The 15,209-nt window shown below is 40.4% G+C and overlaps 1 pseudogene; it reads left to right on the top strand.

The window, feature by feature from the left end:
- LOC115120529 (aftiphilin-like) overlaps nt 1-15,209 on the top strand; it is a 33,496-nt pseudogene that overhangs the window by 5,766 nt on the left and 12,521 nt on the right.

Here is a 15,209-nt window from a genome sequence, read left to right as displayed (position 1 = left end):
GACTATGTAGAACAAGGCCTACTGTCTGTTAATAATGACATATGACTATGTAGAACAAGGCCTATCTGTTAATAATGACATATGACTATGTAGAACAAGGCCTACTGTCTGTTAATAATGACATATGACTATGTAGAACAAGGTCTACTGACTGTTAATAATGACATATGGCTATGTAGAACAAGGCCTACTGTCTGTTAATAATGACATATGACTATGTAGAACAAGACCTACTGTCTGTTAATAATGACATATGACTATGTAGAACAAGGCTCTATCTGTTAATATATGACATATGACTATGTAGAACAAGACCTACGTCTGTTAATAATGACATATGACTCATGTAGAACAAGGCCTACTGTCTGTTAATAATGACATATGTGACTATGTAGAACAAGGCCTACTGTCTGTTAATAATGACATATGTGACTATGTAGAACAAGGCCTACTGTCTGTTAATAATGACATATGACTATGTAGAACAAGGCCTACTGTCTGTTAATAATGACATATGACTATGTAGAACAAGGCCTCCTGTCTGTTAATAATGACATATGACTATGTAGAACAAGGCCTCCCTGTCTGTTAATAATGACATATGACTATGACTATACGCCAGAACAGGCCTACTGTTAATAATGACATGCTATTATGTAGAACAAGGCCTACTGTTAATAATGACATATGACTATGTAGAACAAGACCTACTGTCTGTTAATAATGACATATGACTATGTAGAACAAGACCTACTGTCTGTTAATAATGACATATGACTATGTGAACAAGACCACTGTCTGTTGTAATGACATATGACTATGTAGAACAAGACCTACTGTCTGTTAATAATGACATATGACTATGTAGAACAAGACCCTATATTAATAATGACATATGACTATGTAGAACAAGACCTACTGTCTGTTAATAATGACATATGACTATGTAGAACTAAGACCTACTGTCTGTTAATAATGACATATGACTATGTAGAACAAGACCTACTGTTAATAATGACATATGACTATGTAGAACAAGACCTACTGTCTGTTAATAATGACATATGACTGGCTCAGAACAAGGCCTACTGTTAATAATGACATATGACTATGTAGAAGACAATACCTACTGTCTGTTAATAATGACATATGACTATATGGGAACAAGACCTACTGTCTGTTAATAATAGGCATATGACTATGTAAGAACAAGAAGACCACCTGTCTGTGTAATGACATATGACTATGTGAGAACAAGACCTACTGTCTGTTAATAATGACATATGACACTATGAGAACAAGACCTACTGTCTGTTAATAATGACATATGACTATGTAGAACAAGGCCTACTGTCTGTTAATAATGACATATGACTATGTAGAACAAGGCCTACTGTCTGTTAATAATGACATATGACTATGTAGAACAAGGCCTACTGTCTGTTAATAATGACATATGACTATGTAGAACAAGGCCTACTGTCTGTTAATAATGACATATGGCTATGTAGAACAAGGCCTCCTGTCTGTTAATAATGACATATGACTATGTAGAACAAGACCTACTGTCTGTTAATAATGACATATGACTATGTAGAACAAGACCTACTGTCTGTTAATAATGACATATGACTATGTAGAACAAGGCCTACTGTCTGTTAATAATGACATATGACTATGTAGAACAAGGCCTACTGTCTGTTAATAATGACATATGACTATGTAGAACAAGGCCTACTGTCTGTTAATAATGACATATGGCTATGTAGAACAAGGCCTACTGTTAATAATGACATATGACTATGTAGAACAAGGCCTACTGTCTGCTTAATAATGACATATGAATGACATTGTTAATAATGACATATGGCTATGTAGAAAACAAGGCCTACTGTCTGTTAATAATGACATATGGCTATGTAGAACAAGGCCTACTGTTAATAATGACATATGACTATGTAGAACAAGACCTACTGTCTGTTAATGACATATGACTATGTAGAACAAGGCCTACTGTCTGTTAATAATGACATGTGTAAGACCTATGTAGACATATGACTATGTAGAACAAGACCTACTGTCTGTTAATAATGACATATGACTATATGCAGAACAAGACCTACTGTCTGTTAATTGACATAATAATGAACAAGGCCTACTGTTAATAATGACATATGACTATGTAGAACAAGACCTACTGTCTGTTAATAATGACATATGACTATGTAGAACAAGGCCTACTTGTCTGTTAATAATGACATATGACTATGTAGAACAAGGCCTACTGTCTGTTAATAATGACATATAACTATGTAGAACAAGGCCTACTGTCTGTTAATAATGACATATGACTATGTAGAACAAGGCCTACTGTCTGTTAATAATGACATATGACTATGTAGAACAAGGCCTCTGTCTGTTAATAATGACATATGGCTATGTAGAACAAGGCCTCCTGTCTGTTAATAATGACATATGGCTATGTAGAACAAGGCCTACTGTCTGTTAATAATGACATATGACTATGTAGAACAAGGCCTACTGTCTGTTAATAATGACATATGACTATGTAGAACAAGGCTCTACTGTCTGTTAATAATGACATATGACTATGTAGAACAAGGCCTACTGTCTGTTAATAATGACATATGACTATGTAGAACAAGGCCTACTGTCTGTTAATAATGACATATGACTATGTAGAACAAGGCCTCCTGTCTGTTAATAATGACATATGACTATGTAGAACAAGGCCTACTGTCTGTTAATAATGACATATGACTATGTAGAACAAGGCCTACTGTCTGTTAATAATGACATATGACTATGTAGAACAAGGCCTACTGTTAATAATGACATATGACTATGTAGAACAAGGCCTACTGTCTGTTAATAATGACATATGACTATGTAGAACAAGACCTACTGTCTGTTAATAATGACATATGACTATGTAGAACAAGACCTACTGTTAATAATGACATATGACTATGTAGAACAAGGCCTACTGTCTGTTAATAATGACATATGACTATGTAGAACAAGGCCTACTGTTAATAATGACATATGACTATGTAGAACAAGGCCTACTGTCTGTTAATAATGACATATGACTATGTAGAACAAGGCCTACTGTCTGTGTAACTGTCCGCTAATGACATATGACTATGTAGAACAAGAAGGCCTACTGCCTACTGTTAATAATGACATATGACTATGTAGAACAAGGCCTACTGTCTGTTAATAATGACATATGACTATGTAGAACAAGGCCTACTGTCTGTTAATAATGACATATGACTATGTAGAACAAGGCCTACTGTCTGTTAATAATGACATATGACTATGTAGAACAAGACCTACTGTCTGTTAATAATGACATATGACTATGTAGAACAAGGCCTACAGTCTGTTAATAATGACATATGACTATGACTACTGTTAATAATGACATACAAGGCCTACTGTCTGTTAATAATGACATATAACTATGTAGAACAAGGCCTACTGTCTGTTAATAATGACATATGACTATGTAGAACAAGACCTACTGTCTGTTAATAATGACATATGACTATGTAGAACAAGGCCTACTGTCTGTTAATAATGACATATGACTATGTAGAACAAGACCTACTGTTAATAATGACATATGACTATGTAGAACAAGACCTACTGTTAATAATGACATATGACTATGTAGAACAAGACCTACTGTTAATAATGACATATGACTATGTAGAACAAGAGCCTACTGTCTGTTAATAATGACATATGACTATGTAGAACAAGACCTACTGTCTGTTAATAATGACATATGACTATGTAGAACAACTGTTAATAATGACCTGAACAAAACTGTCTGTTAATAATGACATATGACTATGTAGAACAAGACTGTTAATAATGACTACTACAGAACAAGACCTACTGTTAATAATGACATATGACTATGTAGAACAAGACCTACTGTCTGTTAATAATGACATATGACTATAGAACAAGGCCTACTGTCTGTTAATAATGACATATGACTATGTAGAACAAGGCCTACTGTCTGTTAATAATGACATATGACTATAGAACAAGGCCTACTTTCTGTTAATAATGACATATGACTATGTAGAACAAGACCTACTGTCTGTTACTACATATGACATATGTAGAACAAGACCTACTGTTAATAATGACATATGACTATGTAGAACAAGGCCTACTGTCTGTTAATAATGACATATGACTATGTAGAACAAGACCTACTGTCTGTTAATAATGACATATGACTATGTAGAACAAGACCTACTGTCTGTTAATAATGACATATGACTATGTAGAACAAGACCTACTGTCTGTTAATAATGACATATGACTATGTAGAACAAGACCTACTGTCTGTTAATAATGACATATGACTATGTAGAACAAGGCCTACTGTCTGTTAATAATGACATATGACTATGTAGAACAAGGCCTACTGTCTGTTAATAATGACATATGACTATGTAGAACAAGGCCTACTGTCTGTTAATAATGACATATGACTATGTAGAACAAGACCTACTGTTAATAATGACATATGACTATGTAGAACAAGACCTACTGTCTGTTAATAATGACATATGGCTATGCAGAACAAGACCTACTGTCTGTTAATAATGACATATGACTATGTAGAACAAGGCCTACTGTCTGTTAATAATGACATATGACTATGTAGAACAAGGCCTACTGTCTGTTAATAATGACATATGACTATGTAGAACAAGGCCTACTGTCTGTTAATAATGACATATGACTATGTAGAACAAGGCCTACTGTCTGTTAATAATGACATATGACTATGTAGAACAAGGCCTACTGTCTGTTAATAATGACATATGACTATGTGTAGAACAAGGCCTACTGGGAACAAGTCTGTTAATAATGACATATGACTATGTAGAACAAGGCCTACTGTCTGTTAATAATGACATATGACTATGTAGAACAAGGCCAAGGCCTGTCTGTTAATAATGACATATGACTATGTAGAACAAGGCCTACTGTCTGTTACCTATAATGACATATGACTATGTAGAACAAGACCTACTGTCTGTTAATAATGACATATGACTATGTAGAACAAGGACCTACTGTCTGTTAATAATGACATATGACTATGTAGAACAAGACCTACTGTCTGTTAATAATGACATATGACTATGTAGAACAAGGCCTACTGTTAATAATGACATATGACTATGTAGAACAAGACTGTTAATAATGACATATACTGTCTGTTAATAATGACATATGACTATGTAGAACAAGGCCTACTGTCTGTTAATAATGACATATGACTATGTAGAACAAGGCCTCCTGTCTGTTAATAATACTATGCAGAACAAGGCCTACTGTTAATAATGACATATGACTATGTAGAACAAGACCTACTGTTAATAATGACATATGACTATGTAGAACAAGACCTACTGTTAATAATGACATATGACTATGTAGAACAAGGCCTACTGTCTGTTAATAATGACATATGACTATGTAGAACAAGGCCTACTGTCTGTTAATAATGACATATGGCTATGTAGAACAAGGCCTACTGTTAATAATGACATATGACTATAGAACAAGGCCTACTGTTAATATGACATATGGCATGTAGAACAAGGCCTACTGTCTGTTAATAATGACATATAACTATGTAGAACAAGGCCTACTGTCTGTTAATAATGACATATGACTATGTAGAACAAGGCCTACTGTCTGTTAATAATGACATATGACTATGTAGAACAAGGCCTACTGTCTGTTAATAATGACATATGACTATGTAGAACAAGGCCTCCTGTCTGTTAATAATGACATATGACTATGTAGAACAAGACCTACTGTTAATAATGACATATGACTATGTAGAACAAGGCCTACTGTCTGTTAATAATGACATATGACTATGTAGAACAAGACCTACTGTCTGTTAATAATGACATATGACTATGTAGAACAAGACCTACTGTCTGTTAATAATGACATATGACTATGTAGAACAAGACCTACTGTCTGTTAATAATGACATATGACTATGTAGAACAAGACCTACTGTCTGTTAATAATGACATATGACTATGTAGAACAAGGCCTACTGTCTGTTAATAATGACATATGACTATGTAGAACAAGGCCTACTGTCTGTTAATAATGACATATGACTATGTAGAACAAGGCCTACTGTCTGTTAATAATGACATATGGCTATGTAGAACAAGACCTAATAATGACATATGACTATGTAGAACAAGGCCTACTGTCTGTTAATAATGACATATGACTATGTAGAACAAGGCCTACTGTCTGTTAATAATGACATATGGCTATGTAGAACAATACCTACTGTCTGTTAATAATGACATATGACTATGTAGAACAAGACCTACTGTCTGTTAATAATGACATATGACTATGTAGAACAAGACCTACTGTCTGTTAATAATGACATATGACTATGTAGAACAAGACCTACTGTCTGTTAATAATGACATATGACTATGTAGAACAAGACCTACTGTTAATAATGACATATGACTATGTAGAACAAGGCCTACTGTCTGTTAATAATGACATATGACTATGTAGAACAAGGCCTACTGTCTGTTAATAATGACATATGACTATGTAGAACAAGGCCTACTGTCTGTTAATAATGACATATGACTATGTAGAACAAGGCCTACTGTTAATAATGACATATGACTATGTAGAACAAGACCTACTGTCTGTTAATAATGACATATGACTATGTAGAACAAGACCTACTGTCTGTTAATAATGACATATGACTATGTAGAACAAGACCTACTGTTAATAATGACATATGACTATGTAGAACAAGACCTATGACATATGACTATGTAGAACAAGGCCTACTGTCTGTTAATAATGACATATGACTATGTAGAACAAGACCTACTGTTAATAATGACATATGACTATGTAGAACAAGACCTACTGTTAATAATGACATATGACTATGTAGAACAAGGCCTACTGTCTGTTAATAATGACATATGACTATGTAGAACAAGGCCTACTGTCTGTTAATAATGACATATGACTATGTAGAACAAGGCCTACTGTTAATAATGACATATGACTATGTAGAACAAGGCCTACTGTCTGTTAATAATGACATATGACTATGTAGAACAAGGCCTACTGTCTGTTAATAATGACATATGACTATGTAGAACAAGGCCTACTGTCTGTTAATAATGACATATGACTATGTAGAACAAGGCCTACTGTCTGTTAATAATGACATATGACTATGTAGAACAAGGCCTACTGTTAATAATGACATATGACTATGCAGAACAAGGCCTACTGTTAATAATGACATATGACTATGTAGAACAAGGCCTACTGTCTGTTAATAATGACATATGACTATGTAGAACAAGACCTTCTGTTAATAATGACATATGACTATGTAGAACAAGGCCTACTGTCTGTTAATAATGACATATGACTATGTAGAACAAGGCCTACTGTCTGTTAATAATGACATATGACTATGTAGAACAAGGCCTACTGTCTGTTAATAATGACATATGACTATGTAGAACAAGACCTACTGTTAATAATGACATATGACTATGTAGAACAAGGCCTACTGTCTGTTAATAATGACATATGACTATGTAGAACAAGACCTACTGCCTGACTAGAACAAGACCTCTGTTAATAATGACATATGACTATGTAGAACAAGACCTACTGTCTGTTAATAATGACATATGACTATGTAGAACAAGACCTACTGTCTGTTAATAATGACATATGACTATGTAGAACAAGACCTACTGTCTGTTAATAATGACCTACTAGAACAAGACCTACTGTCTGTTAATAATGACATATGACTATGTAGAACAAGACCTACTGTCTGTTAATAATGACATATGACTATGTAGAACAAGACCTACTGTTAATAATGACATATGACTATGTAGAACAAGACCTACTGTCTGTTAATAATGACATATGACTATGTAGAACAAGACCTACTGTCTGTTAATAATGACATATGACTATGTAGAACAAGACCTACTGTCTGTTAGAACAAGACCTACTGTTAATAATGACATATGACTATGTAGAACAAGACCTACTGTCTGTTAATAATGACATATGACTATGTAGAACAAGACCTACTGTCTGTTAATAATGACATATGACTATGTAGAACAAGACCTACTGTCTGTTAATAATGACATATGACTATGTAGAACAAGGCCTCCTGTCTGTTAATAATGACATATGACTATGTAGAACAAGACCTACTGTCTGTTAATAATGACATATGACTATGTAGAACAAGACCTACTGTCTGTTAATAATGACATATGACTATGTAGAACAAGACCTACTGTCTGTTAATAATGACATATGACTATGTAGAACAAGGCCTACTGTCTGTTAATAATGACATATGACTATGTAGAACAAGGCCTACTGTTAATAATGACATATGACTATGTAGAACAAGACCTACTGTCTGTTAATAATGACATATGACTATGTAGAACAAGGCCTACTGTTAATAATGACTGACTATGTAGAACAAGGTCTGTTAATAATGACATATGACTATGTAGAACAAGGCCTACTGTCTGTTAATAATGACATATGGCTATGTAGAACAAGGCCTACTGTTAATAATGACATATGACTATGTAGAACAAGACCTACTGTCTGTTAATAATGACATATGACTATGTAGAACAAGGCCTACTGTCTGTTAATAATGACATATGACTATGTAGAACAAGGCCTACTGTCTGTTAATAATGACATATGACTATGTAGAACAAGGCCTACTGTTAATAATGACATATATTATGTAGAACAAGCCCTTCTGTTACTAATGACATATGACTATGTAGAACAAGACCTAGCCTGTTTATTGTCTGTTAATAATGAACATTCAACCTGTCTTCTAGTAGGCCGTTCTGTACTCAACCTGTCTTCTAGTAGGCCGTTCTGTCAAGAACAAGCCGTTCCTACTGTCTGTTAATAATGACATATGACTCAACCTGTCTTCTAGTAGCCGTTCTGTACTCAACCTGTCTTCTAGTAGGCCGTTCTGTACTCAACCTGTCTTCTAGTTTTGTACTCAACCTGTCTTCTAGATTGAGGCCGTTCTGTACATTCAACCTGTCTTCTAGTAGGCCGCTCTGTACTCAACCTGTCTTCTAGTAGGCCGTTCTGTACTCAACCTGTCTTCTAGTAGGCCGTTCTGTACTCAACCTGTCTTCTAGTAGGCCGTTCTGTACTCAACCTGTCTTCTAGTAGCCGCTCTGTACTCAACCTGTCTTCTAGTAGGCCGTTCTGTACAACCTGTCTTCAGTAGGCCGTTCTGTACTCAACCTGTCTTCTAGTAGGCCGTTCTGTACTCAACCTGTCTTCTAGTAGGCCTGTGTATTCAAATCTAGTAGGCCGCTCTGTACTGTCTTCTAGTATGACTCAATGTCTTCTAGTAGGCCAGTTCTGTACAACCTGTCTTCTAGTAGGCCGTTCTGTACTCAACCTGTCTTCTTAGGCCGTTCTGTACTCAACCTGTCTTCTAGTAGGCCGTTCTGTATTCAACCTGTCTTCTAGTAGGCCGTTCTGTTCCAACCTGTCTTCTAGTATTGTATTCAACCTGTCTTCTAGTAGGCCGTTCTGTACTCAACCTGTCTTCTAGTAGGCCGTTCTGTACTCAACCTGTCTTCTAGTAGGCCGTTCTGTAGGCCGTTCTCAACCTGTCTTCTAGTAGGCCGTTCTGTACTCAACCTGTCTTCTAGTAGGCCGTTCTGTACTCAACCTGTCTTCTAGTAGGCCGTTCTGTATTCAACTGTCTTTTAACCTGTCTTCTAGTAGGCCGTTCTGTACTCAACCTGTCTTCTAGTAGGCCGTTCTGTACTCAACCTGTCTTCTAGTAGGCCGTTCTGTACTCAACCTGTCTTCTAGTAGGCCGTTCTGTACTCAACCTGTCTTCTAGTAGGCCGTTCTGTACTCAACCCTGTCTTCTAGTAGGCCGTTCTGTACTACTCAGCCTGTCTTCTAGTAGGCCGTTCTGTACTCAACCTGTCTTCTAGTAGGCCGTTCTGTACTCAACCTGTCTTCTAGTAGGCCGTTCTGTACTCAACCTGTCTTCTAGTAGGCCGTTCTGTACTCAACCTGTCTTCTAGTAGGCCGTTCTGTACTCAACCTGTCTTCTAGTAGGCCGTTCTGTACTCAACCTGTCTTCTAGTAGGCCGTTCTGTACTCAACCTGTCTTCTAGTAGGCCGTTCTGTACTCAACCTGTCTTCTGTACTCAACCTGTCTTCTAGTAGGCCGGTACTCAACCTGTCTTCTAGTAGGCCGTACTGTACTCAACCTGTCTTCTAGTAGGCCGTTCTGTCAACCTGTCTTCTAGTAGGCCGTTCTGTACTCAACCTGTCTTCTAGGTAGGCCTGTCTTCTAGTAGGCCTCAGCAACCTGTCTTCTAGTAGGCCGTCTTCTGTACTCAACCTGTCTTCTAGTAGGCCGTACTCTGTACTCAACCTGTCTTCTAGTAGGCCGTTCTGTACTCAACCTGTCTTCTAGTAGGCCGTTCTGTACTCAACCTGTCTTCTAGTAGGCCGTTCTGTACTCAACCTGTCTTCTAGTAGGCCGCTCTGTACTCAACCTGTCTGTGTGTCTTCTAGTCTGTACTCAACCTGTCTTCAGTAGGCCGTTCTGTACTCAACCTGTCTTCTAGTAGGCCGTTCTGTACTAACCAGGCCGTTCTGTACCAACCTGTCTTCTAGTAGGCCGTTCTGTACTCAACCTGTCTTCTAGTGCTCTGTACTCAACCTGTCTTCAGGCCGCTCTGTACTCAAGTGACTCAACCTGTCTTCTAGTAGGCCGTTCTGTACTCAACCTGTCTGTGTGTTCTCCCCGCTCTAGCCAGGAGAGCTCTCCCATGAACAGGAAGTGATGCTCATATACTCCTCCTCCCCCCTGGGAATCAGGGGGAGAGGAGGACGATGACGAGTTTGGGGATTTCTCTGGGGTGTGGCAATGTCATCCAACCAGCCGTGCCCTCCACAACAGACCCCGCCTCCCGACCCCATCAACTGTGAGCTTTAGTGTTAGTAACTCCTCCTCTTTCTCTGGAACTACCCATAGCAACGGAATCTCGAAACAGTTCCGAGCAGCTGACGACCTGAAGAAGCCACGGGCGCCGGACCAATCACAGCCCGCTAATACTGGGACCTCAGAGGTCGGCAGGGTTCGGCCGGGGTTGGAGGTCAAAGGGCAGCCCTGTCATTGCGAACCTCCCTGACCTCCCTCTCACCAATGGGTTTGTCAAGCGGAATCACCAGGGGACCATGTCTGCAGGTAACAACTTTAGTCCCGAGGGCTGTCATGGAGTTGTTAGTGAGGTTGCCTAGCAACTTAGTCTTTGTAATACCAGTTTTTGCTTTTGTTGTATTGTGTTTTAATCCTCAATAATTTTGAATATGTACTGTTGTACTCAAAATGGCTGAGGCATCTCTATATGTATTTTAAAAATGCGTTCCAGTAAAAATGTATTAATCAATTCACCACAGGTCTTGTACCGGCTGGCCTGGGCTCCCCAGCCAGGAGCAGTGGGTTTGCAGACTTCTCTGCGTTCGCCGAGCCAGAGATGGAGCTGGAACCCTGGTGCTGCGGCTTCACTCACACTCACAGTACGGAGCACAGGAAGGACGGCAGGATGGAGGGGACAAACCTAACCAACGGCTCTGCAATGCACACTCGGTCCAGAAGGACATGGAGCAGCGGGCCAGAATAGAGCCTGGCGGGTCTGACTCTCAATGTTTAGCACAGCAAAGAGGACAGGGACTGCACTCGGTCCAGCAACACTGTGAGCTAAGGCCACCCTCAGGACTCTGGCCTCTTAGCCCCCATAGAGGTGCTCTGTGCTAGGGGTGAGGGGCTGGGGAGCCTGGAGAGAGGGCACCCAGCATCAACAGGGATAGCACGCTTACACAGGACCCAGAACTGGGAGGGAGGAGGGTGGAGGAGGAGGAAGATAAGGAGAGCGAAACAGAGGACAGTGTCTCTCCTCTCCAGACCACAGTCAGTGGGTCAGTGAGTGAGGAGTTTGCCTCCTCTGGTGAGGCTGTGTCGTCAGATGCTTTGGAGGAGTTTGGGAACTTTGGCGAGACGGTCTTCACTCCCTCGTCAATAGGGAGGAGGAGAAGGGAGAAAGATGAGGTGCAGCGGAGTGACCTCAGGAGAGACCGAGACAAAGTTATGGAGGAGGAAGATGAAGAAGAGGACTTTGGAATCTTCAGGGATGCTGGATCCTTCCCTAGCCAGGAGGACTTTGCTGACTTCAACCAATCGGAGTCCAGGACACAGGAGGGCTTTGGTGACTTTGAACAGGACTATTCTGAGGACCTAGGTACGACCCAGGCGTGTGGGGGGGGAGGTTGGACATGGAGACCTTCCCTCAGCGACAGCTTTGCAGACTCCACTCTGCTCCCTGGAGGGCAGGGTGAGAGGAAGAGGGCTGGGGGGGAGTGGAGACCAGGGAGGTCTGTCGGAGGGGAGACTGGGCAGAGTTTGAGAGGAGGATAGAGCCAGGCGGACAGAAGAGGCAGAGGCGAAGAAGTGGGGAGAGAGATGTCAGGAGGTGCTGCTGTACGAAGGGACAGTCTGCAGGTGAGTGGTCTTCTGAGTTATTAGAGTGCATTTATATTGTGTAATGCCGAGAGACAGTCCCAGCTCCAACACCTCACATTTTCCCCAACACGTCGACACACAATTTATACCGGTGAGATGAATGGTCAGCCGCATGCTCAAATGTAAAGTGATAGAGAGTTGGGACTCAAACAGGATTCTCCAGGAGTCTGGATAACGAGGCATCCAACAGTACTTAGTTGTCCCACGTCTGGTAGAAATCCACTCTGACATTTGTAGTATGTTTGTCATAACTTTGACTCTGCAAGAATAATTCTGCCCGGATGGTTTTAGACATTGTATCAATAGATCACTGCAGTTCGCCAGAGGTAGCCCAGAGGTAGTTCCTAGAGGTAGCTCCTAGTTCCTAGAGGTAGCTCCCTAGAGGTAGCTCCTAGAGGTAGCTCCTAGAGGTAGTTCCTAGAGGTAGCTCCTAGAGTGTAGCTCCTAGAGGTAGTTCCTAGAGGTAGTTCCTAGAGGTAGTTCCTAGAGGGCTCCCAGAGGTAGTTCCAGAGGTAGCTCCCAGAGGTTCCTAGAGGTAGTTCCTAGAGAGTTCCAGGGTAGCTCCTAGAGGTAGCTCCTAGAGGTAGTTCCCAGAGGTTCCCAGAGGTAGCTCCTAGAGGTAGCTCCTAGAGGTAGCCTCAGAGGTAGCTCCTAGAGGTAGCTCCTAGAGGTAGCTCCTAGAGGTAGTTCCTAGAGGTAGCTCCTTAGAGGTAGCTCCTAGAGGTAGCTCCTAGAGGTAGCTCCTACCTAAATGAGTTTGTTGAATAAGACAGTTCCTGCCAGACTTCAGTTTGCTTCTAAATCAGGTAGATGGACATAGTTAGTTTAAAAATATTTCCCATTAATTGTGTGTGATTACAATGTAGTAGACTGCACTGTACTAGATCTCAAAAAGCCATGTTCCTCCCATTCAGTCCTCCCTGTCTATCCGGCTACAGAGAGTCCTACAGACCAGCTTCCTGCAGTGGCAGTCCCAGAACTGGATCAGGAGAGGGAGGAGACTGGGGTGGAGGGGGAGGAGACTGGGGTGGAGGAGGACGAGACTGCCGGGAGGAGGAGGAGATGGGGGTGGAGGACAGTGGGGATGAGGTGTTGAATGTGCTCAGCCTCAGGCTCTGCTAGAGACTCTAGACACACAGCCTGAGGAAGAGGAGACAAAGGGGCTCAACCACACTACACACTGGTGAGAGAACCTCAGTGATGATGATGATGATTATAACGATGATGGTTCAGTGGAATAACAGCAGATAGCATTGGAGGCTGGCCAAAGCACTACTCTGCTGTATGTGACCGCTCCTTGTTTGCTTTACCCAGGGTTCCTAGGGGCGCGTGGCGGCAGCCTCAGGACCTCCACGATGCCGTGGGCCTGGGATTCCAGTGGGCGGTTCCCATAGCAACAGGGCCCTGCTCCGCTGTCTGGGGATGGACACCAGAAACATGGTAACGGCCTCTTTTCAGTTTAAAGCCACACTCTGTAGTTATGTGAATGGCTCCATGCGTAGCAACAGAATAACAGCAGATGTAAAGAACAGTAAGAAAATGGATGGATGGCATTTCACATGACTTTAAAACATCTACATATATAGTGCTCAATGAAGGACTTTCCATCAGAGCAACATAACTAAATAAAACATGAAGCCATCTGCCTTTGACAACAACAACATCAATGATGTAGTAAGTCATGTGTCTGTCTGTCTGTCTGTCTGTCTGTCTGTCTGTCTGTCTGTCTGTCTGTCTGTCTGTCTGTCTGTCTGTCATGTGTTGAGTTGAGTTTGAGTTTATTTTTACAGGGACAGTGCACATTAATCAACGTTTCAGTAAAAGTGGCGTTTTTAGCCAGCTGGCTAATTTTCAAACGCAGTCCCTGGGCAGGTTATTAAAAACAATAACAATACAGACAATCATTGAGCAGTGAGCATTGAACACTCCCTGTGTCTTGTCTGTCTGTCCGTAAGCCCCTCCCTCTCTCCTCCCTCCCCATAATTCCATATTGTACATCATCTACTGTAAATATGTCTATATGTCCCCTTTACTATGTAGAAGTGTTCTGTTGTTGCTGTATCTATAGTGCACATACTGTATGTGGATTATATGTCAATTCTTCATCTATAATATAATGTTATTCTGTCTGTATATTCTGTTTATTGGTGTAAAAGCAGCACCATTTCACCAGCTTGAATTCCTGCTACATGTAAAGTTACTTGGTGATTTCTGATTCTGTCTCTCCTCCACAGTTGTTCACTGGTCAGAGAAAGCAGCCTGTCATAGTTCCTGTGTTTGCAGCCAGCCTGGTGAGTGGACTGATGCAGATACTGTACTGTGTCCCAAATGGCACCCTGTTCCCTATACAGTACACTACTTTAGACCAGGGCCCATATGGACACAGACCATGGTGGCCCTTGTTCCATTTCTGTCCCTAGATCCTCCCCCTAAGCATGTGTACCAGTCAGTTTGTTCCGTTATGCCAAACATGACC

Source organism: Oncorhynchus nerka, unplaced genomic scaffold (assembly GCF_034236695.1).
Source record: "Oncorhynchus nerka isolate Pitt River unplaced genomic scaffold, Oner_Uvic_2.0 unplaced_scaffold_776, whole genome shotgun sequence".
Classification (NCBI taxonomy): Eukaryota; Metazoa; Chordata; class Actinopteri; order Salmoniformes; family Salmonidae; genus Oncorhynchus; species Oncorhynchus nerka.
Note: the sequence above shows the minus strand (reverse complement) of the source record. Positions and strands in the feature narration are given on the sequence as shown.